This window comes from Papio anubis, chromosome 16 (assembly GCF_008728515.1).
Source record: "Papio anubis isolate 15944 chromosome 16, Panubis1.0, whole genome shotgun sequence".
NCBI classification, from domain to species: Eukaryota; Metazoa; Chordata; class Mammalia; order Primates; family Cercopithecidae; genus Papio; species Papio anubis.
The window spans coordinates 67,954,238-67,980,343 of NC_044991.1; the positions used below are offsets into that span (position 1 = coordinate 67,954,238).

A 26,106-nucleotide genomic window follows, 5' to 3' on the forward strand; every position below is an offset into this window, starting at 1 on the left:
TTCTCCTAAGAACGCTATATGGTAGCTACTATATTTCATCAATTCTAAGACATACAATTTCTTTTTCCCATTTTAACACCTCTGAAATTGAGATGCTTTTTAAAATCACTATCCGCCTGGCAGCAGTCTTGATGTCACTGTCATATCTGGGAACACACATCAAAACTTGCGGAACAAGTATTTGCAGCTTAAAATCCTGAGGACAATAGAGGAGTGGTTTTTAAAGAAATGCTCTCACAAACACCTGCAATGTGACAGCAGATGATAGTCTGTTGAAAAACACGAACACTGACAATGCTGAGTTCCTAAAATGCTGAGTTCCTCTGAATATGAGGAAGTTTTAGGAATGTCTTAAACAAATTATTCCAATTATATTTTCCTTTTCATGTATGCATACAAAGGTCTTGTGACAAACATCTGTGTTTAAATCAACCTGAAAGTTCTTTTCATAAATATAAAAATAAAATTTTAAGTGATAAGAAAGTATTATGTCATGGTTTCATTAGCAATGATTTGACTTTTTTTAGTGTTTCATAAAATAATGGTGCAACATACGAGCTAAGTCCCATCTTATAGATGAGCAAACTGAGGCACTTTTATTACTTGCTCAAAGTCACACAGATATTCTCAACCCCAGGTCTTTCTGATTCTAGAACCTGTGTTCTCAGCCATTATTGCTCTTCATCTCTGACATCTCTGAATTCAGATCAACATAGGTTCTGATTCCAGCAACGCCACTTTCTGGCTTTGTGACCCATGAGACTGATGTCTAGTAGTCTCTGAGCCATAAAGCAGAAATGCTAATGAAACCTGCTTCTCAAAGTTATAGGTGGGAAAATCCATATGTGAAAAGGTTCAACACAGTTCCTGGCCCCAAGAAAGCGCCCAGGATGTGGCAGGCTGAAGGAGGGTCTACCTAAAAGTCCGCGCACATCCGAATCTGAAGAGCACCCCTTTGCCTCTGCAGCAGCAGACAGAAGACTTGGGTGGCACCAAGAGCTCAGATCTAGGACTGGAACTGTGTCAGTAAAAGATGCTTTTAGCACTCTCAGGACAAGCCAGTCTGTATACACTTCCTGGTGCCTGCGAGATGCTCAACTCTTCCTTCCTACTAACAAAACAACAGCTGCAGTGACCGTAATTAGTGTATTACTTTATTATTACCATTTATATCTTTTGAACGCCTACACTTTGGGACTGTTCTAAGGCCTTTACCCACATTCTAATCTCACAGTAACCCCAGGAGTAGGCACATTACAGATGAGGGGAAGGCTTAGAGAGTTGAAGAACACATAGGGCTGTCTTTGGGCGTCCTGGGCTGATTCAGAGAACAAATACGCCCAGTGTCTTAGGTTAATTTGGTACTTTGGGATCCCATGGTTCATTCCCATTAGGTCTGAGATTCAAGTTAAGAAGTCGACTTCTAAATGTCATAAAGGATTTCTTCTCCCCCTGCCCCACACCAGTGATAAATAAAACTGTTTACCGTGGAAAATTTGGAAAATATTTATAACAAAAAGTCATGGTCACATATAATCCCATTGCACAGAGAACACCTCCTGGTTTATACTTTTTTGCTCCTTTTCTCCCATTCTTATTTCTAACCATATTTTACACAGTTTATGTTATACATGGAATTTTATATCTTGCTTTTATCTCCCGGTATAAGCATTTCCCATGTTATTGGAAACTCTTAAACATCATTTTTATTGTTACCAGTATCGTTGAATGGGTGGACCATAAGGTCCTTAACCACTCCCTTAATGTGGGAGCATTTAATGTCTGCCGGCACAAACTTGTGTGCCTAAACCTTTGCTTACATTTCTATTTCCTTGAGATAAATTATTTATAATAGCATTACTGTGTCAAATGATTTAAGACTTGATAGATATTGTCAAATTGTAATTCATATTTAAGAATATCTATTTCAACCTTTTTTTTTTTTTTTTTTTTTTGAGACAGAGTCTCATTTCATCGCCCAAGCTGCAATGTAGTGGTACAATCTCACCTCACTGCAACCTCCGCTTCCCGGGTTCAAGCGATTCTCATGCCTCAGCCACCCTAGTAGCTGGGATTACATGTGCAGGCCACCACACCCGGCTAACTTTTATATTTTCAGTAGAGATGGGGTTTCATCATGTTGGCCAGGCTGGTCTTGAACTCCTGGCCTCAAGTGATCCGCCTGCCTTGGCCTCCTAAAGCACTGGGATTACAGGCATGAGCTACCGCGCCCAGCCGAATATTAACATTTTATTGTTATTTTGATAATGAAATTTTTCTGATTATTTTCAATTAACATATTTTTGTTTACTAGTAAATGTGAACTTTAAAAAAAAAAAAAAAAAAACTTTATTTTACAATTGTATCTGTGAATTTGTGAGGTTACAGCAAAGCAGTTAGGAGCCCCTGCCTGCTAGATTAAGCTGCGTGATTTTGAATCCTGGTCCCTCACTTACAATATGCGTGATCTTGGGATGATTATTTAACTTCTCAAAGCTTTATTTTTTTTCTCATCTTTTAATAGGGATGAGAATAATAACACCTAAATCATAGGGTCTTTGTAAAGAATAAACGAGAAATCTCATGTAAATTATACCTGGCATATAGTAAGTGTTCACTAAATATTAGCTACTTGAATTTCTTTTGCAAATTCTTTTTCATATACTTTTCTCATTTATCTTTTGAGATCTTAGTATCTTTCTTATCCATCCGAAAGAGTTCTTTCTATAGGAAGAACATTAGCCCTTTGCTACATATGTTGTGAATATTTTCTAATTGGCTTTTAAAGCTACATTCTTTCTCTCTTGATAGTCTCCCTGAGAGTATTTTAGGGCCATCCACATCTAGTGAAGCTGAAGGGAAGAGTTAGGTCTATTCAGTAAAGATATAGAAAAATGAAGGAGTTTTCATTTCCAGTGATGCGCCCCAGAAAACATTGCTTCCATTCACAATGCTGCATTTCTAATAGATGAGGTAAGAATTGATGGGGTTTGTCCTACTCACAAAATGACGCCCAAGCGGGGATGCACGAAGAACGTTGCCACGGCTCCGACATATTGATGCCAAACACAGCCCGAAGCACTTCGTGTCAGGGACGGAAGTGTTAGAGCTTTCTCGAGCCCACTCTTTCTCAGTTTGGAAGCTGTCCTCATGTTCACAAGGATATTTTGGTAGAAAACCTCCTTTTCCAGGATCTCCATTTGCCTGTCGCCACTTCTGTGTACTCAGTACTTTTCTGTCAACGAGGGTTCCAAGGAGTGAGAAAGCCTGTTTTTGTTTTCATTTTTTATGTCTATTAAAAATAAACATGCTGAGAAGCTGCCTCTTAGTCTCTTTATCAAGCCCCAAATGACGGGTAGCCCTTGTCAACTCAGCGTTGACGAACGCAATCAGCATTTACAAAATCAGATTTGTAAGGCATCGGGAATAAACTTAGCTAAGGGCAGGTTTCCCCTCCATTGATCAAAACGGGTTTTTGCCGAATGATGGGCAGTCAGTCGGTCCCTCGAAATAAGTAGGCTACAGGCAGACAGGATGCTGTCCCCAGCCCACCCGCCTGGGCCCAGCTCACAGGACACCTGGCAGAGTCTTCTGCTAAGAAAGCCGAGAAGCCCACCTCTTTATGGGTCGGCACAAACGGGGCACATTTCATGCTGAGTCAATTTAATCAATACTTTTCTTGCTTTGGAAACCCAGAGCATTTAGAGAGAGCAAAGCCACACTACACAGTAAAGCAGCTTTAAATTCTAATGAGCTTCTCTGTGCTAATTAATGACTTTGCTAACTGGAAGCTTTCTTTGTTAGAAAACACACTCTTGCCTTTCAAGATGACAGCTTTTCCTTTCCCGAATGTCTTTTATTATCAAACCAGAAAGGGACGTACTTTATTCCTCTCATCCTGTTAGAACTAATACATTTTTATTATTTAAAAAATAATTTTCTTTTAGTAACCAGCATTGCATTTTGCCTTGTAAAATCTAGAAAGTGCAAGAGATCAATTTCTCCTAAATCCTACCTGTCACCTGCCCGGCAGGAAACGGAGTTCTAGAGGGTAAACACAGCCTCTTCGGAATAGACACAACAGTATGCCTCCTCCCACCCCCTCCCATTGCACAGTGAGATTTGGTAATTTGCAAATTGAGCAGCCATCATTATTTTTTAAGGAGCAAACAGGGTCTCCACTCCTCACTACGAGAATGTGGCCCAATCATTTGTCTCGGCAACGCACGAATTCTAGAGCACTTGAGAATTCTTAGCCATAAAGCTGATTACTAACACAGGGATGGTTATAAAGAAAAAACTTCGTCTTAATCTGGGGAGGAGGGGAAGGGAAGATGAAGGGCAAGAAGGAAAAAGTACATAGAGCTCATTGCTGGAGTTATCAGGCCAAATCAGAGCTTGAACTCTAATTTTTTTGTGAATCAGAATTCACACATGAATGTATGAGTGGAATTTCTCTCCCTCTCTCTTTTCTGCCTTGTTGTTGTTGCTGTCTGACAAGAGAGTCCGTCTGGGTCTCTCTGTCACTATCGCCATCACTGTTCCTCTGTCCTTTCTGAGTACTTGGTGAAGATACCCTGCCTGGAAATAATTGCATTCAGACCCCTGAGTCCCACTTAAAAGTCTTTGGGACTGATCGAGATAAATCCCATCAGGCTTTTGTTTCCACTCAAAGTGCCCCCATCATTTATTAGACGAATTAAAGTATCAATTTCTGTTTAAACATTAACAGGATGATGCCAAATATTAGTCAGTTCCTAATAATTCTGAGGGATTAAAAAGATAATAAAAGTAATAGTCCATTACATTACCTACTTCAGCAAGATTGTAATGAACGTAATAAATTCTGGATCAGGGTTATAACAACTTCCATCTATTTAAAATGAATTTGTAGGGTTACTTTCATTAACTATGTATATGGGGAAAATGATCTGACGTATTACTTTAAAAGAGCTGTAAAACCGATTAGGAGAAAATATGCTTTCCAGACAGGGATGCCGGCCACTGGGGACAACTGCATCCTTGGGAAGTTGGAACGAGCTGCCGAGATAGCCCGATTCTGTCCTTCCAGCACTATCCGCTTGCTACTCGGAAAAAAATCGTGACAGCATCAGTGCTGGTGAACGACAGTAAGGGAACCTTCTTCTTCCCCTTCTCCTTTTTTTTTTTTTTTTCTTCCCAGGTATATTCCTACTAATGAACCAGGGCTCACTCTGGGAACTTCTGCAAGGAAATAAACCCTAGGACTGCAGCCCAGCCTGGCCTTTGGACCCCCAGGGGAAAGCTGCCATATTAAAGGGGCCCATGCCCTCATTGCTAGAGGAGACAAGGGAGCGAGCACTTGACTGCACCACAGAAATTACTGCTGTACCTCGAATGCCCGCTTCATTTATCAATTTCATAGCAGAAAAACCCATATGACTGCCTTGTTCAGTCGCACGCTAAATCTAGTCACAGAAAGCTCCCCACCGCCAGTCAAGTGTGTTACGCACAGGCCTGGATAAAGTAACTTGAAATACCACTAATGATTTATACTTAATTGAACTTCTAAGTGATTAAAGTGGCAGTAATGAATGAATAACACCCTCCTCATTCCCTTTACCACTCAGCCCAGCCCCTCCAGGCAGAGAGGGCCTCGCCTGGGGAAGTCAGCGGGGACCGCCGACCGAAGCCATCCTCTGGGCTCCCCGACGCTGTTCATCCTGGCTCAATTGCTCTCACTTGCAGTAAATGACTCCATAAGCACCGAATCAGACCATTGATCCTTTTTATTAGATTACCCAATTGTAAGGTTAATGCATTTGCATTTGGCAAACGGAGTCGGTCAACTCGAATCCCGAGCAGGGATCAGCGTTTAAAAGGACACATATGGGGAGCAACTCTGTCAACACACAGATTTGCTGGCAGCAGTAGCCAGATGCTGACGCCCTTCCTTCCCCTGGCCCCCCTACCAAAGAAGGTGCCATAAGAATTCACTTCCAGGCCTGTGTCTTCCTTAGCAGCAGCCCCCATGGGACAGCCAGGGGACCAAATCTGCTGCCCATGTCCTCCCCACCCCCAGTGCTTCTGCTTCTGGAAGAAGAAAGAATCCTGCAAAAGTTTTCAGTCACCTCAGACAGGGACAAAGGTGGATAGTTCACCTTGGGCCAGGAACCTTGCTGCCTTCTCTAAATGGAGGAGAGCCAAGACTTAAATCAGTGACAAGGACACAGGCTTCATAAACCAAAAGTTCTTCTTTTCTGATGGTCATAGAGTCAGACAGGGGGCAGCCATTTATACTTAGGCCTCTACACCTGATGTGAATTTATTCTTGGATTTTCCAAATGCATTAACCAAATGCTATTTAAGTGGTCTGCCTTCATTAGGATTTTCTAGTAAAGAAATTCATAAGTATGTTGGAAAAACATACTTTGTTGATCTCATATGAGTTCTGCATTGGAGAATATAGCCACGGTTTAGGGGAAATTAGAAGTTACCCAGAGAAATCACCCCAGAAAATCATGTCCTTTCACAGAACAGGAAACTAGGGTGCAGAGAGAATGAAACTTACCCAAGGACCACCCCCACCACAGTGAGTTCATGGAAAAACTCCCGTCTTCTGCCTTCCAGATCACCCTGATGGGCCATCCTCGGGTAAGAAAGCAGTACTCTCAGAAGAGGTGGTTTTGAGGCTGCGACAGTAAAGAAATCATCTTTTTATACAAATGTCTTAAGACACAAGCCATATTTCATATTCAGCTGCATAAACTAGGTCTTTGTCTAAATTGTTCTGTGGAGAACATTCGCTGTAAGTATTGCTTACAGGATGGATTTGTTCAGCATCTTGCCTCTGAGGACAAGGAAGCTGCTTTCATCATCTCCATTCTGTTCCCTTTTTCTGCTGTTCACTTTCTAAAGGTGGCCAGGACGCTGGGGAACAACCCATCATGTGAAGTCAGATACTGAGGGTTCAAGCCCCAGCCCTGTCACCTACAGGCCATGTTATTGTTCTGAGCCTCAGCCTTCTTCATTGTAATAATTCCTCCTTGCTGAATTGTTTTGAGATAAATGGGATAATATATGTGAAAATGACCAGTGCAGATGAAGCTTTTATCTAGGTAAGGCTCCTTATCCATGAGTTTTCTCCCTCCTGGTTTCATAGAAAAAGAGTGATCCCCTTGGCTTTACAGGCAGTAACTGACTGGTGACAGGTAGCCTAGAGACAGCCCACGTCAGTAAAGGGAGCTATTTCCAGTCCCAGCTCTCTCTTGCTTTGCAAGAGAGGCCCAGGCCCTTGCTAGCCTTTCACTTGCCTCCTCTGCCAAAGGCTGGAGGCTGTGCCTTCTTTGAATCACTGCTCAGACCTTGTCTGAGTCTCACAGGGCCTAAGAGGCCATGAAGATAGGGGTAGGGCAATTGCTGTAACAATTCAATTACACTTCAATTGCCATAATAGTCATTCTTATTAACTTACATTTTTTGAGCACTCTGTCATTTAAGTCTTTTTTACTTGTGATTAACCTCATCTAAGCCTCTCAGCAATCCTATAAGACTCAAATGACCATGCCCATTTTACAGAAGCAGAAATCGAAGCTTGCATAGGTCAAGTGACAGTCCAAAGCGACACAGCTGAGAGGGGACAGAGCTGGGGTTTAAGCTCAAGCTGGTCAGACTCCAGGATCAGTGCTCCATCACTGTGCCCTGCTCCGAGGACTCATGGTACCTTTGTGACAAGGCACAAGCCAGATGTCAGCAGGGACCCTGACCTCTCCTTCCTCTTTTAGCCAGTTGACCCATTGAGCCCCAGGGACAGGTATCTGTTCTCAGGGAAAACAGAGCATCAGAGGAGAAGGGAGAAAATAATCCCCAGGTGAGCAACAGCTGACCTCTGTGAGTTATTGAGAAAGTGCCGAGGTGGCAAGGCTGGTGGCGACAGGACCCCAGGGGCCTAAAGGAAGGGCGCTTATCTGATTGGGAGTGCATGCGGGCAGATTCTAGCTAGAGATAGCTGTGGCTGGGCTGTCTGGGAGGAGAGGGCAAAGAGAGGCCCCAGCTGGAATAAGCTACTAGTCCAGAAAGAAGTTCCCAGCATTAGAGCTTGCCACCCAAGAAGTTTCAGACCTGAGCAGGCCAAATCCCAAATCCCCATAGGCCATGCCATCAGCCGTGGCCTCTGTTCTAAGGAGGACACACGGAATACCAGGTGTAGGGAAGCAGATGCCTGTATATGCATAGACATGGACAGACTTGGTCTCTAAGTGGGTCTGTGCTTATCTGCAGGGGCGTGTGCATGTGTGTGTGTACATGTGTACGTATGTGCCCACACAGCACCTGTGATGTGTGGGACAGTGTCTCTCTGTGCTTGTGTCTCTCTGTGAGGATGAGGGTGGGTGGGCATGTGTGTGAGTGACCATGGCTGGTCCCAGGACCGGCGTCTATGGCCCCATGGAGGTCTTTATGCCCATGACTCAGCTGAGGTGAAGGATGATGGGGGAACAGTTGATCCCATCAGTGGGAATGTCATGCTTCACAGAAGTAGGTTCTGGGGCACTGGGTAGGAAGGGTCTGCTCTGTCTTGAAGAGTCAGGAAGGGCTGCCTGGAGGAAGGGGCATTTGCTACATGGAACCTTCCTCCTGAGTCTCTCATGTGCTAGACTTGAACCAGAATGTGTGGAAACCCCTATTGCCACCCAGTCATATTTGGTCTGTCGTCCCCAGAGCAGTTTGAGATAAGCCAAGCAGCATGATGGGCTGAGGAGTTAACCAGCCTCTTCCCCTGAAATATAAACACAAGCTCCCCACCAAGCCCTGTGTTCACAGGAGGAGATGGGAGTAACCAGGACAGCCCCTGGCCACCTCTGACTCCTGGACTTGGGGCTCCTGAGTACTGCCTGGTGGGTGTTTCCCTGCAGGACTGACCTGATTTTTTATGCGCAATGCAGAACAAACCCCTGTGCAGAGTTGAGCACTGCCCCTGTGACCAGGGCTGGTGCGGGCAACAGAGCTTCACTCTGTACCTCTGGCCTGGAGGATGCAGTGCCTGAAACCCACTTCTATCACCACCTCTTACTGCTGTATGATTTGGGACAAGCCCTTTCAGCAACGTGAGCCTCAGTTTCCTCATCTGTCAGATAGAGACGATTATTTCCCCCATACCTCAGTCACTGATCCTTGGTAGCTGTGCCTCAAGCCAATCACTAAGCCCTCTGAGGTTCAGCTTGCTCATCTGTAAAACAGGGACAATAACAGTAAATGAGATCACGTGGAGAAAAGCACTTCAAAATTTAAACATTATCTGGCGTTTGAGAGAAATCACCTATGAGATGGAAAGACTCAGCCAGAGTTTCAATTCTTGGCTCCATCTGCAACCCTGGCTGGGCATTTCTGAGAGGATGCAGGCCTCTGGGTATTGCTTCAGCGGCCAAGGAGGCTCAGACAGAGAGCTCCAGGACCCCAAGGACAGGAATGCCCAGGGACAGAGTCTGCTGGTCAGAAGGCACTGGCCCGTGGCTCCCTGGAGCTGCCCAGCAATGATTCAGGAAAAGGCTGACAAGGATATTAGCAGCGTGGGTTTTTTTAATCCTGAGTCCAGAGAAAATGCACGGTCAGGAATAAAGGCGCCCAAGAGAACAAGGAGAAGGAGAAATAATCAGAATTAGCCAGGGGGAGGGCAGCACGAACAGGGGAAACGCAGCCCCACCAGGGTTGGAGCCTCTGCAGGACCAGCTGAGGAGGTGGCCAGGGAGTGGGCAGGCCTGGACAGGCGTATGAGGGAACTTGGGCCGGCTGGAGCCCAGCGAGGAGGCAGAAGGGAAGACAGTAAAAGAAGCCGTCATCAGGTGAGTCCAGCACCCTCTGAGGCTGCCGTGGGACCACCTGGCCACAAGGCAGTGGAAAGGGTGCTGCCAGAGGGCTTCAGTGCTCTGCCCCGCATTGTTCACGGGCTCTGGATGTGGACACTGGGTTTTAGAGTGACCAAGAGACTTCCCAGATCCTGCAGAAAGGCTGCAGAAGCCTCTGCAGGCAGCAGGCCTTCACACCCCACTCCCTCGAGGCTGAAACCAGACAAACATGACAGAGACCATGGCCCTAAAATTTCACTGGGGCTCTCTCCCTGGCAGTTGGACAGGGTGTATCAAGGCATTCAGAAGGTGATCCCAGCTCCTGCTTTAAGAGCAGAAAGGAATGGATTTCGATGAGCTGGGGCAGAGAAATCCATTTCCATGGGCAATGGAACTGATGTTGTTCCTAATTGAAACCTGCTTTTCACAAATCATTTAGACTATCAGATGGCTTAAGAAAAAGCCCTGGTCCTGAGTGTGTGTGTGTGTGTGTGTGTGTGTGTGTGTGTGTGTGTGTGTACTGGGAGAGGGCAGCATTAATGCATCCACCCTTGATTCCACTGCAGATCCCAAATTAATGGAGTATAAATTAATGACAAACGTGTGTGGCGTCCTGGAAGCCCAATGCTCCTGCGACACCCCCTGACTCTGGGTCCTCAGGCAAAGTGCTTTCCTGAGCTGCTTTGCTACTAATCTGATATAGAGGAATGGGAATGCATGTCCCCAGGTCCCCCTTGCCATGGCCGGGACCACATTACCCATTCAGCACAGCTTTTTTTTTTAACCAGGAAAGGCCTCAAATTGAAGATTTGACAGTGTCGGCGATAATAGCACAATTATACAGAATTAAATTGTGTCTCTGCATTAAAAGCATTCATTGGCTAAATGTAATATTTATTACACCACAATTTTGGTAATGCCATTCAGCCTATTTTTCTGCAATATTTAATACTAAAGAAGCATCAATAAATAAAGGAATCAGGACCTCTCTGATCCTCCAGCCTCTGAACCTCATTCCCAGTTCCTATCATGTAGGTTCCTTTCACTGTCAATTTGAGGTAAATTGGGATATTAGGATTCAGGAGAAGCCTAGAAGGAGAAGAGAGTTACTTCCCTTGAGCACTGCTGATTGTCCATACCTCTCTGTTAAAAGCTCTAAATTACACTGACTGACGCGGAGAGCCCGGCAGACGTTCCCAAGAACCACCACAAGCTCTCAGCGTTACTCTCTCCCATCAGAGCTGCACTGTCTCTGGGTCAGTAACTGAGCAAACACCCTCTTGCATTTGCATCCCTCTCTTGGGTGCCAGGTCAAGGCAGGAATCATCTGGACCTCTCACCTCCCCAGCCCACTCTCTATGGGTCACCTATGTGAACATCAAACCCAAATCACAAGCCCCCAAATTTAATTTATTTCTACCTAAACAAGTTCTTTTATCATAAAGCAATAAATTTGTCTTGGTGCTAGCAATTTGTTGCGGGTGACATAACATTGCAAATTGATTAATCGCTACTGTACGCAGCAAAATGAGAAAAGCAAGGAATTATTATGAATAGCGTCCGTCTTTTACGGGAGGGATTCATTATTCAAAAGTGCTCGCTGGTGCTTACATGTGCCCTCGGTGCAGATTACATCCATTTGCAGACTTCCCACATCATGCTTACACAAATCAACAAACGTGCATTTATTAAGACGTAGAATGAAAGCTATTTAAAAGTGAAAAATGGCCTTTTGCATTACTTTTCTTCAAGGAAGGCAAATCTGGGTGGGATGTTCCTGGGACATGTCCCCACGGTTGTCACATGAGTGTCTCTGGGTGCTATGCAATCTGGCTTGTGCAGGTGCCAACAAATCTGCCTGCTCTGCCTTTGACAGTCCCAGGATCAGAAATACGCCACCAGTGATTTTGCAACCCTTGCTATGGCTCAGGAGACTTAAGCAATTGGCTGTCACTGCCTGCTGGGGAAATGCAGCAGAGAGTTCTCAGTTCTCCAAAAAGGAGCCTCCTTAACATCCCCCGGGAGGGGGAAAGGAAATGAATATTAATTGAGTATCTATTCTGTACCAGACACTATCTGAATGCTTTCCTTGCATTAATAAGGCAAGTCCCTCTACCTCCCTAAACCTCATAGGATTGTTGTAAAGACCAACGGAGATAATGTGTGCACATAAAGCACGTAGTAAATGCTCAATACATATTAGCTATGATTGCTATTATAATTTCATGTAAACATTCCTAAGGTCAGTATTAGTACCATCATTTTACAGATGGGAAAACTGAGGCTTAGAAAGATTTCAAGATTTGCCAAATCACACAGTCAGTGAGCAGGGCTGGACTTCAACTTAGGATCTGCCTCCAACAATTCATTTTTTTTTCTAAACCACCCCCACAGCTATCCTTGACAGTCAAAATAAGATGTATTTGCTTCCTCTAATCCAACAAAGGAGGCCACACACCAACCACACATTAGCTACCCACTCTTTCCCTGCAGGTGTGTCAGAGGGGACATTTGAGAGGGTCTGGAGATTTCATGGCCTTCCCCATCTCTGCCCCTAGCTCTTCCTGCATAGGCAGAGCCCTCATCTGTCTCTGACTCTTGTCCCTTGCTTCTTTAACTACTTGTCCCATTACCAAGGACTCTTCCAGAAAAACGCTCGTTGCCTGCCCCAGTGAGAGGCTGACGGGCAACTCACAGCTCCAGCATTGACTATTCCTACTGAACTCATGCTCTGTTTAAAAATAGACTAAGATCTCAACTTTCATATTCTAATTAGATTTCGAAGCGACTTTCATAAAATGAGAATGCCTTCATTGTTTTTCTGCTGCATAAAGGGCCATTAACCGCTCCCCAGCCAAGCTAAAGTCCTTTCTAATCCCTGATATCACCCATAAGATGAGAATAGTTACTCATCAGCTTCCGAGAAAACTGTACGGAACCACAAACCTGTCTCCAGGTGTCCAGAATCCAGGGGTGGTCGGGTTAGAAGCCTGGGCATGTAGCTCAAATTGAGAGTTGGCCCCTGTGAGCATATCTCACAAGACTATATTTCACCAAGGGTCTTCCTCAAACCACCTGCCCTGAGATCCACCCGGGGCTTATATGATTCTGGGTCTCCCCGAGATCTGCCACAGACTTACCTGATTGTGTGGCCTGGCAGTCTGAATGTTTGACAAACTCCCTGTAAGATTTTTTTGCACACTGAAATTTATGAACTGTTGTCCCAAGTATTTCTCAAACCCCATGCCCAGTTTTTTATGCCAACAAATTGAATCATTGATTATTGCAGATTCGGGCTGACTTACAAATATCCCTCACTTAATGACAGGGAGATATGACCTAAGAAGGAATTTGCTATTTTGAGGCCCGGTTGACTCTCTTCCTGTCAGCTGTCCCCACCATAGTCCCACAGGGTGTCCTTGAGCTCCTAGCAAGACCAGGGTACCAAGGCTAAGTTAGGCTGTGAGTCACTTGTTGCATAGTCTGGGGGCAAGAAAAGACCAGATGCCCAGACATGATGGAAGTGACAAGGGCATCTCTATGCAATTCTGGGCTCTGTTTACAACAGTCAGAGCCCTGAGCTGTCGAGTACCTCTGTCCCTGTTGTTATCACAACCCGTCATCTTACATGCCCTTGAGTGTAGTAGTTCTCAAACCTTAGCATCAGAATCACGTGGAGGCCTTGCTAAGACAGAGCTTGCCGGGCCTGACCTCCCAGAGCTTCTGACTCAGTAGGTCTGCTGTGGGGCCTCAGAATTTGCATTTCTAAAAGTTCCCACATGACGCTGCTGGTCCAGAGACCAGACTTTGAGACTCAAGACTCTAAGCTCCATGTTATATCTCCAGTGTTAAGTACATAATAAGAACGCAATTTGTGTTTGCAGAATGAATGGATGAATGAATGAATGAATGAATGAGTAAATGATTGAGTAAATGACATGAAAGACCTTCTTGAGCTCTCTAACTGGGACTCCTCACTCCACTCCACTTCACTTGTGGTTATCCAACATCTGCTGGACATCTGTAAGAGCATCCAGGAGGTGTATGTGTCCTGGGGCCAGGACAGGGTTTGCGGTTTCTCATACCCACAAATAAAAGTATGGCTTGCTCAGGAGGTCAGAAAGCTATGCAGGGAGTGAGGTATCCCATTCTGGCCTTGATAAGGGTAATGGTGACTCTTACCACCTCAAAACACTGGCCCATAATGTCCTAGCTGGGTGACCTCAAGCTGGGCCCTCAGACTCTAAAGAGTCCCCATTTCCTTATTCATGAGGTTGGGCATGGATAATTGTCTTCAGGGTAACTGTGCAGATTCAATGAGGCTATACATGAAAACAGTTCAACAGTATCTGTCTGGCACATTTGGGGGGCTTGGTCGATGTCTGTTCCCTCATTCATTCCCCACAACCCCTGACTCCTGTGAAATGAGTCCCAGAGATGTTTTGGGAGTAATGAATTCCCTCATTTCAGCTAAGCCACCCGTGATCCTGGTTTTGTAGAGATGTACGATGCAACATGATAAATTATTGTTTTAAGCAGAGGCTTCATTCAAATATCCATTTCCCTGTCAAGTTAATTTTGTTTGGATGTATTTTCTAGCGGGTTCTGACTGGGAGCACGGATGGTACATAAACAGAAGAACATTATGTCTTTGGCCGGTTCTCTGAGTGACAGGGAGCTGATGGCTTGGGGGAGGGAACTTTTGGGGGATTATCACGGCCAAGAATCCCCATTCCCCCATTGTGCAAAGTTGCTGGCGTAGCTCCGAGGGTTAATTGTAGTCACTTCACCTCTGTCTGCAGAGCATAGCAATACCTCATCTCTCCTCAAATGGTTGAGTTCCTCTGGAAGGGGCATATTTCCTAGGAACACCTAGAAGGTAACCTTGTTTGTATCAGTCTCTAGTTAAGCCAGGAGCCAAGGCTTCGGCTTATCTCCTTTGCCCCTCAGCCCCAGAAGACTTCAGGGTGAATTTCCTAAGAACAAGGACATTTTCTTACATATCACAGTACAATGAGGGAGATAGGGCAATTAACATAGATGCAGTGCTGTTATCTAGTTCACGGCTTATATTCCAATTTTGCCAGTTCTCCCAAGAATGCTCCTCATAGCCATTTATTTTCTCAGTTTAGGGTCCAATGCAGGATCACTCTTTTGAGTCCTCCATTCTGGAACTGTCCCCTAGCCTCTCTCTGCCCTCCATGACCTTGACATTTTTGAAAAGTTCAAGCCAGTTATTTTGTAGAAGGTAACTCAGTTTGTGTTTGTCTGATGATACCTCATGATTAGATTCCAGTCACGCATGTTTGGCTTACATACCACAAAAGTGATATTGTATCCTTCTCAATGTGTTCTACCCGTCCCATTGGTGATGTTAACTTCAATCACATGATTAAGGTGGTCACCCCCAGTTTCTCCACCGTAAAGAGATTATTTTCCCTTTGTGATTTATCAGTAATTTGTGAGAAGATACTGTGAGATGATGTAAGTATCCTTGCACTTGTTTTAGTCTCTATCAATAATTGTTGCCTAAATCAATTATACTGGGATGGTTGCAAAATGGTGATTTTTCCAAATCCATCATGTCTTCTACATTTCTGAGTGACATTATACTGTAAAGGAGAGCGTTCCCTTCTCCCTATCTATTTATGTATTCGTTTATTTATTGCTAACGCTATGGGCTCAGAGATTCTTCTTTCATTCAATATGCTATAATCCACTATCATTGCTACCACTGTTTGATGCTTCAATTGCATGATCTCATTGAATCCTCATGACAGTTGGGTGGTATGGCACTATTATCAGAGATGTTTGCGTTTCCACCTTAGGTCCTGAAGCTATGTCAGCAAGGCTCTGATTCCCAACTCCCAGACCCAGGCTCTCTCCTGGAAACACTGCCTTCCCTGCAGGGCTCAGATGGGAAGACAAGAGCCCACAAATAACGTCACCAAGCCCAGACTTCCCACTAAGCACCATGGGAATGACCCTACAGGATAGAAGGAAGCTTGACTTCCCTAGCATTCTCTTGCTCTGTCTGAAGCAGTTCAGCCTGGAGGCACAGAGGCAGTTATACCGGGCTGTCTAGTGACACGATGTCCCCAGTGACTCTTGACACAAGCTACTTTTTGTCTGACTGGATGAGCTTGGCCACTCCTGAATTCATCATTTGACAAATATTTGCTGACCACCTACTATGTGCCAGGCCCTGGGCTAACCTGGATTTACAGCAATGAGCAAGTCAGACGAGGTTCTTGTTCATGGAGCTTGTATTCAAGTGAAATAAACTGTAATCAAATGATCCCCCAAGCAAATATATGGCAACAAGGGGGATGAGGCCTATAGAGGAAAGAATAATTACGACGAACATTCCCAACAGGGGAATTTGACCTTGTTTCAGACGTGAGACTGCAGTAGACAGGTTAAAGTCAGTGGTTCAAAACACACTGTTTGAGACCACTACTCAAAAGTGGAGACGAGGAAGCTGAGACTCAGAGAGGTCAAGTAACTTACCCAGGGTTGCACAGTATTGGAGTCCAGTCTCAAATCCAGGTCTGCTGACCCCTCAGCCCAACACTGGTGCAGCTCTTCTGCCAAAGTGGTTCCTTAAGGGTCTCCAGTGATTCTGGGCATAGGGCCCGTGTCCATCTGTTTGTTCAATTTAGCACACTTTGTTTCCACTGTGACTCTGCGGGGTCTTACTAAGGACAGCCAGGGGAAAATGACTTTCTGATAGGCCCAAACATTCTCTAAATCAGTTTTGATTTATTTTTAAGAACTAAAGCCAAGAAACCTGAATAAGCCTCAGTATTAAAACAAGGCGAGTGAATGTATGCCCATCACTGGACATCAGAGATCTGTAACTGTGCACCAGGCTATGAGCTAAACATAGAGGGAGGCTGAGAGTCACCTAGGTGGGTCCAAGGCCAGAGCCCATGCTCTTAACCATAGCACTGGGCTACCTCCCTGGAGATGTCTGTCTGGCTGGCTGTCCATCTGTCTGTCTGTCTGTCTGCCTAGGAGGCTGCAGGCAAGCCTTAGCCCTGGGAGCAACAAGGCAAATTCCAAGAAGGAGAAAGGATGCCCACGCCTGCCCCTGCTGCTCAAGGAATAAGGAAGAGTCGAGGTGGGGGCAGCTCAAGCTCATGCCTGCACCGTGCTACACACCCACACCAACACCCCCAGCCTCCAGGTCTCCTCTGGCTGGCCTTGGCCGGTCCTGGCTTGATACCTGATCCCTGTGGAAGCTGACACCTCAGCATGAGAGGGATCAGGGCAGACACTGCTGCCGCCACTGGAGCCTCAACCGACTTCAGGGAGAGACTCTGAGGCCACTGGCCTGAAAACCGTTCCCCCTCACGCCACACTCACAGAGATGCATGTATAAAGTCTTATATATAATAATAACGGCAGGAAAAGAAAAAGTTTCAAGTTAAGTGACTTGACTGAGTTTACACAGCTGGGAAACTGTACTCAAAATCCAAGTCATATGTTTTCAGTTTATACATTTAACCTTTTCTTCAACAAGCCATCTCCTTGTATAATCAGGTAAATACACTTGTTCAGTGCCTGGTACATCATAGGTTCTCCATGGGAATTTGTTTAACGACCACATGTAAATGCATGTATATCTGTGTTTGCGTGCGAGTGAAGGCATCTGTGCGTGTGAGTACACATCTCTGTTTGTGTATGAGTGAAGGTGTTTGTGCATGAGTGTACATGCAGGATTGCATGTAATGTGGATGTCCTGAGTCCTGAAGTTATTAGAGAAGATTCATTAAGATCAGGAACAAGGATGCATGATAGTCCTTGTATCTCGGCTCTTGTTTATCTCACACTTTCCCCTCTGGAAACAGAAGGGCATAAACACCATTCCATTCAGCTTTAGGATAGGGAAATAATAGCCAAAAACCCACTCAAGGCATGGCATGATTGGCAACTTGATGGAACTAAAAGACCACAGCTTTGGAGTCAGACAAACCTGCTTCATCTCCTGGCTCCACCACTTACTGGAGTTTAAGTCACCCCGGGCAAGTCACTTCACCCCTCTGAGCTGCTGATTCCTCACCTGAAAATGGACATGATAATACCTACAGTGTGATTATGAGGATTTAGTATAGGGAAATTTCCCAGCACAGAGGGTCTGATGCACAGCAGGCTCTTAGCGTACCTTAGATCCCTTCTTTGTCCTTAAAGACAGTGTCATAGTGGTCATCTTAGTACGTTTGTGCTGCTGTAACAAAATATCTCAACACAAATTATATAGACCAGAATTATATATGAACAGAAATTATATGGAACAGAATTGAATAGAACAGACATTTTTGTCCTCTCATTTCTGGGGTCTGGGAAGTACAGGATCAAGGCACCAGCAGGCTTGTTGCCTCATGAGGGCTGTTCTCTGCTTCTAAGATGGTGCTTTATTGCTGTGTCCTTCTGAAGGGGATGTTCCTGCGGGGAGGAACACTGTGTCCTTACATGGCTGAAAGCAAAAGACTGGACACTGAGGGAAGCCTTTTTTTTTTATAAGGGCCTTATAAGCAAAAGGAAAACTATAGTGTCTGCACCAGTAGAATGACGATTCTCAACTTCAGCTGCACATTGGAGTTCCTGGGGAGCTTCAAAAAGTCCTTTGTCTTCTCTCCCCTACCTCCCAAGAGGTTCTGATTCAATTTGCCTGAAAGGTGGCCTGGGAATCAAGGCTTTTAAAAGCTGCCTAGGTAATCCTAATGAGCAATCAAGGTTGAGAACCTCTTGTCCATAGGGCCTCTCTACCATTTACTGAGCCGCTCATGGGATCAGACCTTGGACAGCCTGCTTTGCAGCCATTCTGCCTGGAGTTTGCTTTGTCAGCTTAAGCCAAGGCAGAGAGGAGGAGGAGGGAGAAACTCACACCATCTAAGGCTAAAATCCTCTTATTTAAATTGGAGTCTGAATTTCCAAATCAAAACTGGAGATCCACAAGATAAATAAGTGCTAGAGATCTGCTGTACAACCTTGCCCCTAGAGTTAATGATACTGTATTATATACTTAAAATTTTGTTAAGAAGTTAGATCTCATGTGATCTTATCACAGTAAAATAAAAATTTTTTAAACCCTCAAGACTCTTAGTCTAACAATTTTTTTCTAATTTGTAAATGCATTAATATGCAAAGTGCTTTAAGATATAAACATGTCTTAGATATATATTTAGCTAAATGACCTTGCTAAAATAAATAAAAACCATTAGACCCACTAATATTGAGTATGTGCTATGTGCCAGATATTTTACCTGCGATATTCTCTCAATAATTGCTACTCACTACACCCTCTGAGTATGCTGAGGCTGGTAAGGATGGTTATGTAAAAAATGCAGTATTTCCCACCTTTCAGACTTAAACTCCTAGTCTTTTATACATAGGCCTCTCCACAGATTTCTGAGTCATTTTGGAATTTGCATGCAAAATAAAAGCTTCCTACGTAATTGAAATTATGGTCAATTGACCGTGAAATGGAAGTATCCGTGACCAATGAGGTGCTGGGTGAGGGGGGGTTGTTGTGCTCATAAATGGGGCCTCAGGAGCCCCGGCTCTGGGAGAGAAGCCCATCTAAATCCAGCTTGTTGTCCTGGCCAGCCCACAGCCTTTCCTTGGTCCCTCTCTCTGGTGTAGCTCCAATGGGAGACATTCTGCTGTACTCTTTTCTGTCTTGGTTGAGAAATCAGTTGGAGCAGAAATGTCCATATGGAAATATTTTCCTTTCTCAGGCCATGGCTTTGCAAGAGAAGGAACTGATAAGCCAGACTAGGGTATGGGATAACCAGAGAGAGAGAGAGAGTGGGAGAGGATGCCAGAAAACTAGATGCAGCCCAACTGCAGATAACTTTTGGGATGCATTGAAGAGCCATCAAAGGCATTGGGAATTTATTTTATATAACCTGCATTTTACAAAGATCACTCTGCAAAGAGGATTTGAGGGAAGCAGATGGAGGCAAGGAACCCAGCCAATCAGTTTCAATGACAATCCAGCCAGGATGTCATATTGTTATGAACAACAGCCATGGGATGAAGCAAAAAAGAAGGTGGGAGACTCAGAATGTGACTAACTGGGACACAGAAAAGTGACAAGAAAATATGCTAGGTAATAGTTAATATCACAGCCCTGTTAGAAGGTACTGTTATCGTCATCCTATTGAAGGGGAAACTGAGGATCAAAGAGGTTACATGTCTTGCTAATAATTGGTACAGCCAGGAATTAAATATAGGTCCATATGTATTTGTATGTTAATAAATAGGTAAAATATTAAGATTAAGGAGGGAACAAAATTTTGCTCTGGTCAAACTATACTCAGTGTACTGCATTCAGATCCAGATCACTACTTTAAAGAGAAACTTTGATGGGTTAATGGAATGTATATAGAGAAGAGTGATGGGGCAGGCATGGAGCTGAAAACTGTGTTGTGTAAGATGAAAGTTCTGGGGCATACACCTGAAAAACAGCAGAATTGGATGGCATGTGATGCTGTGTTCAATTATTCTGAGTCCTTCTGAAGCCCAGGGAGTGAGCAGAAGGAAAGCTCTGCATGAGTCAGCAGGATCCAGAAAAGACATGTTTTAAACTTAGGTCTTTGTCTTGAAGACAATGGGAAGCCATTGACAGTGTTAAGCAATCAGTAACATGCTTTCATTTTGAAAAGATCATTCTTGGAGATGGATTCAAGAACACTTTTGTCGGCTGGGTGCGGTGGCTCAAGCCTGTAATCCCAGCACTTTGGAAGGCCAAGACGGGCGGATCACAAGGTCAGGAGATCGAGACCATCCTGGCTGACACGGTGAAACACCGTCTCTACTAAAAAATACAAAAAACTAGCCGGGCGAGGTGGCGGGCGCCTGTAGTCCCAGCTACTCGGGAGACTGAGGCAAGAGAATAGCGTAAACCTGGGAGGCGGAGCTTGCAGTGAGCTGAGATCCGACCACTGCACCCCAGCCTGAGCGACAGAGTGAGATTCCGTCTCAAAAAAAAAAACAAAAACACCTTTGTCAATAAATTGTATGTTTCCTTCATATGTATTCCAGAACACAGCCTGGTAAGTTTATTACCTAAGATTTTCTATTTTTTGTTATTGAAATAAAATCTTTGTCTATTATATTTTCTAACTGGTTGTTGTTTGAATTTTGGATTTTTTTGTATATTTATTCCATATTCAGCCTCCTTAATGAACTCTTTTTATTACTTCCAATTCTAGTTAATTCTCTTAAGTTTCTGAAGATAATAAACACACCTTCTGAAAGTAATTACAATCCTCTCTTTCAGTAGTTACAAGTTGTAATTTTTTTCTTGTCTCATTGCATTTACTAGAATTTCTAAAACAGTGATTCTCAACATAGATTAGTTATTCTCAAGCAGGGATAATTTTGCTCCCTAGGGGGCATTCAGTAATGTCTAGAGGTATTTTTGATTATCACAACTGGGGAAAAGAGGGCTCTCGTGGATAAGGGGCATCCTTAATGTCAATAAAAATGCCTTTTGTATTTAACCAGTATCTATGGCTTTGACTGTTAGTGTAAGGCAGAAATTTTGTTGAGTAGAGTCTTTAAGCCCATATTAATTAAGATTTTTAAAATCAGAAGTAGATATGGAGTCTTATCAAATTCTTTTATAATTTTCATCAAGATGATAATATCGCTTTTTACATTTGTCCTATTCTTACATTATAATAGTTGACTTCTTGGCTCCACTGGCATTACTTTAGAAAATCATTGACCATTGTTAAATAAGCATATCTCTGCTGTTTCTCTCCCTGTAACACACTATAAGGAATTGCCCATGTGAAAAGCAGCTTGATTACAAATCAATGCCAGTAATTTGGAGTGTCTGCCCTTGTGGCTTTCAATGGGGCCTCATATATGAAGCCACCATTTGTTTCTTCTGAGTTGTAATGGCTAAATATGGATACCATGAGCCTCTTGTTGCCCTCAGCTGCTCTGAAGAATGACTGCTAACCTCTTTGAGGTCTCTCTAGATTCTCACTCCCAAAAAGTGATTTTTTTTTATATACCGCAGAAACAGACAATATCAGGGCAAACAATTTCAAACATACCCTCACAATTTGGGGGAAATTCACTCAGGCATGTTTGCCTGACACAGTAACAAACAGAAACTTAATTTTTAATATAGATTTCCTAATATTAAGCTATCTTTCAGTCCTGAAATAATTGGTAGCTCAAGGTGAATTATTCTCTTAAGATTGGACTTACTGTCCTAAATTTTTTGTAAATATACAACATTCTTATTACATTCAAAAGTAAGAATGTTCTCAAGTTTCCTGTCTTTATATAATTTTGGTATGAAATTGCAATAATTTTGCTATCCCTTTTATGTTCTAAAGCAATTTATCATGAGATTTAAATATTTAGATTATAAATTAGAAAAGATGTACCTATAAAACCATCTGGTTACTTGTTTATCATTCCTAAAACTCACTCTGTAAAGTTAAATACTTCTTTTCACTTCTAATGTTTTGTAGTAATATTTTGACCATCTTGCTAGTTGTGTAAGAGACTTTATTAACATCCGTGGAATTTCTCTTGGGTTTAATTGTAAATTTTATTGTTTCCCATTTCTTATTCTTATTATTATTATTATTTTCTTTTTGAGATGGAGTCTCACCCTGTTGCCCAGGCTGGAATGCAGTGACACCACCTCGGCTCATTGCAACCTCTCCCTCCCAGGTTCAAGTGATTCTCCTCCCTCAGCCTCCCAAGTAGCTGGGACTATAGGCATGTGCCACCATGCCCTGCTAATTTTTGTTTTGTTTTGTTTTTTGGTAGAGACGGGGTTTCACCATGTTGGCCAGGCTGGTCTGGAACTTCTGACCTCAGGTGATCCACCCTCCTCAGCCTCCCAAATTGCTGGGATTACAGGCGGAAGCCACCACACCCAGCCTTTTTCTCTCATTTCTAAATTATCACTTTCTGTGTCTGTCCTGGAATATTGCTTTTTACCTATTGTCTACCTTTTTACCTATTGCTTTTTACCTATTGAAAATATACATTTTCTCGTAATTTCTTATGTAAGTTGTTCTTTGATTTTTTAATTCTTTCTCATTTTAACAGTGAAGTCACTTAAGGAAATGTATTTACCTTTGAGTCCAGTTTTAACTATATCCCAAAAGTTTGCTAAATGATGTTCTCACTCTTTTCATCTAACTATCCCATGTCTGTTGGTTTAAGTTGTTTCTAACCCAAAGGTTTTGTTTACCTTTCCATTAATTATTTTTCCTCTAACCTTTTCTTATTGTTTCCTATCTTTATTATATTGTGGTTAAAGAATTTAACATATAACTTTTATTTGGGGAAATTATTGATTTTTTTTCTTTTAAGCTAACATGTAAACAATTTGTATTGATATGTCGAGTTCTTGAAAAGAAGCTTCGTCTCTAGAACATAGTCTCCACTTTGGGGTGTGCATCACAGAGGGGAACACAGGATTATCCAATCAAGTGTAGGTAAAACATTAAAACTTACATTCAACATTTATTTTCATTATGTCTTTTCTCTATTTTGTATATGTTTCATATGTCTTATATTAGTATTGTAGAAGATTAATATTATTAATATATGCACTATTGGGAGCATATACTTGAAAAGGTTTTAAACAGAGAAGTGCATAGTGAACATGACAGAGAACACCAGTCTAAAAAGCACAGAAGTCAATATTTTAATTCAGTGGTATGTCTACATAATTAACAAACATTTATATTTAAACTGTATGCTCAAAATGTTCTACATATTGGGATTCACATTCAAAAAGTTTGGAAACAATTGCATTATCAACAATAATTTTCTAAAGAGATAGAAAGCCTTTGTTTATCAGAATTCTGAGGAAAGCAGGGAAACTAATTTGGATTCATAGGGAATGCTAGGCTGAAAATAATCTTCCAAAACAATGGGACCAGACTCTACCTCCTATTTAAACATCACAGAAACAAAAAGGAAGTCAAGAGAAGCAGGAGAAGGTGAGGTCAGGAGATTTTACAGAGCATTTGACAGCCCTGAGGTATGGAAGTGGGAGTAAAGTGGAAAAATTTTATCTAAATTTCCAAGGGTCAAGGTATATATTGCTGAACTCATAAGTATCCTTATTTATATTTTTGGTCTGTGTTAAATTCCTCTTCTATTATTGTGTTTCATCACTTTTTTCCTGATATGATGTTACATTATTTGGCACATCAAGATTCATGACTATTATTGCTTCCTTATCAAAATAAAATTACCTTCTTTTTTTTCTTTTTCTTTTTCTTTTTTTGGACAAGATCTCACTCTGTTGCCCAGGCTGTAGTGCAGTGGTGCAATCATGGCTTATTGCTTCCTCAACCTCCAAGGCTCAAGTAATCCTCCCATCTCAGCCACCCAAGTGGCTGGATTACAGGTACATGCCCCACACACAGCTAAATTTTTTTATTTTTTATAGAGATGGATTTTTGCCATGTTGCCCAAGCTGCTCTTGAACTCCTGGGCTCAAGCAATTAGCCTGCCTTGGCCTCTCAAAGTGCTGGGATTACAGGTGTGAGCCACTGTGACTGGCCAAATTGCCTTATTTTAATGTCTTTTACTTTGGAGTGTATCTTGTCCTTGTATGTCATTTTGACTTAGATCTAAATCATATACAAAGTTTGTAGGTGGTTTCTGTTTGCTTGCTTGCTCACTCTCTTGCTTTAATCCAATTTGAAAGTCTTTATATTTTGCATTAAATTTTATTCTATTTAAAGACCCATGTGCACAGAGGAGGTCTACAGAAAAAAAAAATGAAATAAAAAATAAAAATAAACAAAGACCCAGAGTTCTAGATCTTACTGCATTGTTATTTTATACTGTTCTTTGTGCTTTTTTGCTATTAGTTTTGTTTTTCATCAAGACTATTACTGTTTTTCTAAATTTTGAAAAAGTTTAAAATATAAAAAGCATTAGAAATAATATATAAAAATATTCCCATAAACTCTGTTCTCTTTGATTTTTTTTCTTCTCTGGCTGATTGAAGTGTATAAAACCTTCTTATATTCCCATAAATGATTGTCTTTTCCTGGTAAAAACTATACTGTATACCTGTATTTTTCTGTTCATTAATGTAATGAATTAAATCATTTTTGTTGATGACTCTTCTGTAACAGGAGTAAAAAATCATTTTGAAATTTACCCCCAATCCATTCCTAACCCACTTACATGTTTTCATTAATATAATCTAGAATTTTTAGACCCAGATTATTAATATTTAATTTTATGTTTGTTTATATTATGTTCCTCTATTCCAGGAATTGTTTCTCAGATAATTGCATTGCTAGGTAACCTTATTTATTATTATTAAAATAATAGATATGTTTAACTGATTTTAATGTTCACTGTTCTGACTTTTATCTTGATTTATCCTTTTCTGTGTCCCCGACTTTGATTTATTTCATTCATGTGTAATATAGCCTCAAGAATTTTATTTGCTTTGCTTTTTGTATTTTAGGATGGGTTCATAAATGATAGACTTTGCATATATATCTTTCTGTTATCTTCACAACTGAATAACTTGCCTGGGAACTGTATGCTCTTGAGTCATAACCTTTTCCTCTCCGAATTCCGTAGACATTGTCCCATCATCTTGCAGTTTTCAGAATTGTGGCAAAGTCTGAAAGCAATCTGATCTTTGTCCTTTATGAGAAAATTGTTTCCTTCCTTCATGCCTCTAGAGGTCATTCATTTATTAATACAGGTATTCAACAAATATTTGTCAAGTACCTACTGTGTGCAAAGCACTGATCTAGACATAGCAATGAATGGAACAGAGAGAATGAAGAACAGAGAATTAAGGCAGAGAGAAAGAACAGAGAATTAAAGCAGAGAAAAAGATCTGCCTTCAGGGACCTCTCAGGCTAGTGGGGGAGAGAGGCGATAAACAAAATGAGTAAGTATGTCATGGACTCTCTATTATAGGGGATTTCTGATGATAACACACACTAGGAAGGAGGTTAAAGCTGAAGAAGGGCATAGGGAGTTGGAAACATGACCATTTAAATAGGGTCCTAAGGGAACACTTTAATAAGTTAACATTCCAATAAAAACCTGAAGGAAGTGAGGAGTGAGCCATGTGGCTCTCTGGTGAAGAGCATTCCAGGCAGAGGGAAGAGCATATGCAGAGACCCTGAACTGAGAGCTTGCCTGATATGTTCAAGGAATAACAGGGAGGCCACTGTGGCTGGAGTAGAAATGAGCAAGCAAGAAAGAAGAAACTGATGAGATGAGATGAGACTTATAATGGAGGGCC

General features: G+C 42.5%; 1 long non-coding RNA gene across 1 annotated transcript in view; it reads right to left on the reverse strand.

Annotated features, from left to right (window-relative positions):
• Positions 1–2,283: 2,283 nt before the first annotated feature.
• LOC110740502 overlaps positions 2,284–26,106 on the reverse strand; it is a 232,041-nt gene continuing 208,218 nt past the window's right edge. The window contains exons 5-7 of the long non-coding RNA XR_002515125.2: positions 9,136–9,205; positions 6,551–6,671; positions 2,284–3,235 (exon numbers count right to left, since the gene is read on the reverse strand). This is a non-coding gene — a long non-coding RNA (uncharacterized LOC110740502). The remainder of the gene's footprint in view (positions 3,236–6,550; positions 6,672–9,135; positions 9,206–26,106) is intronic.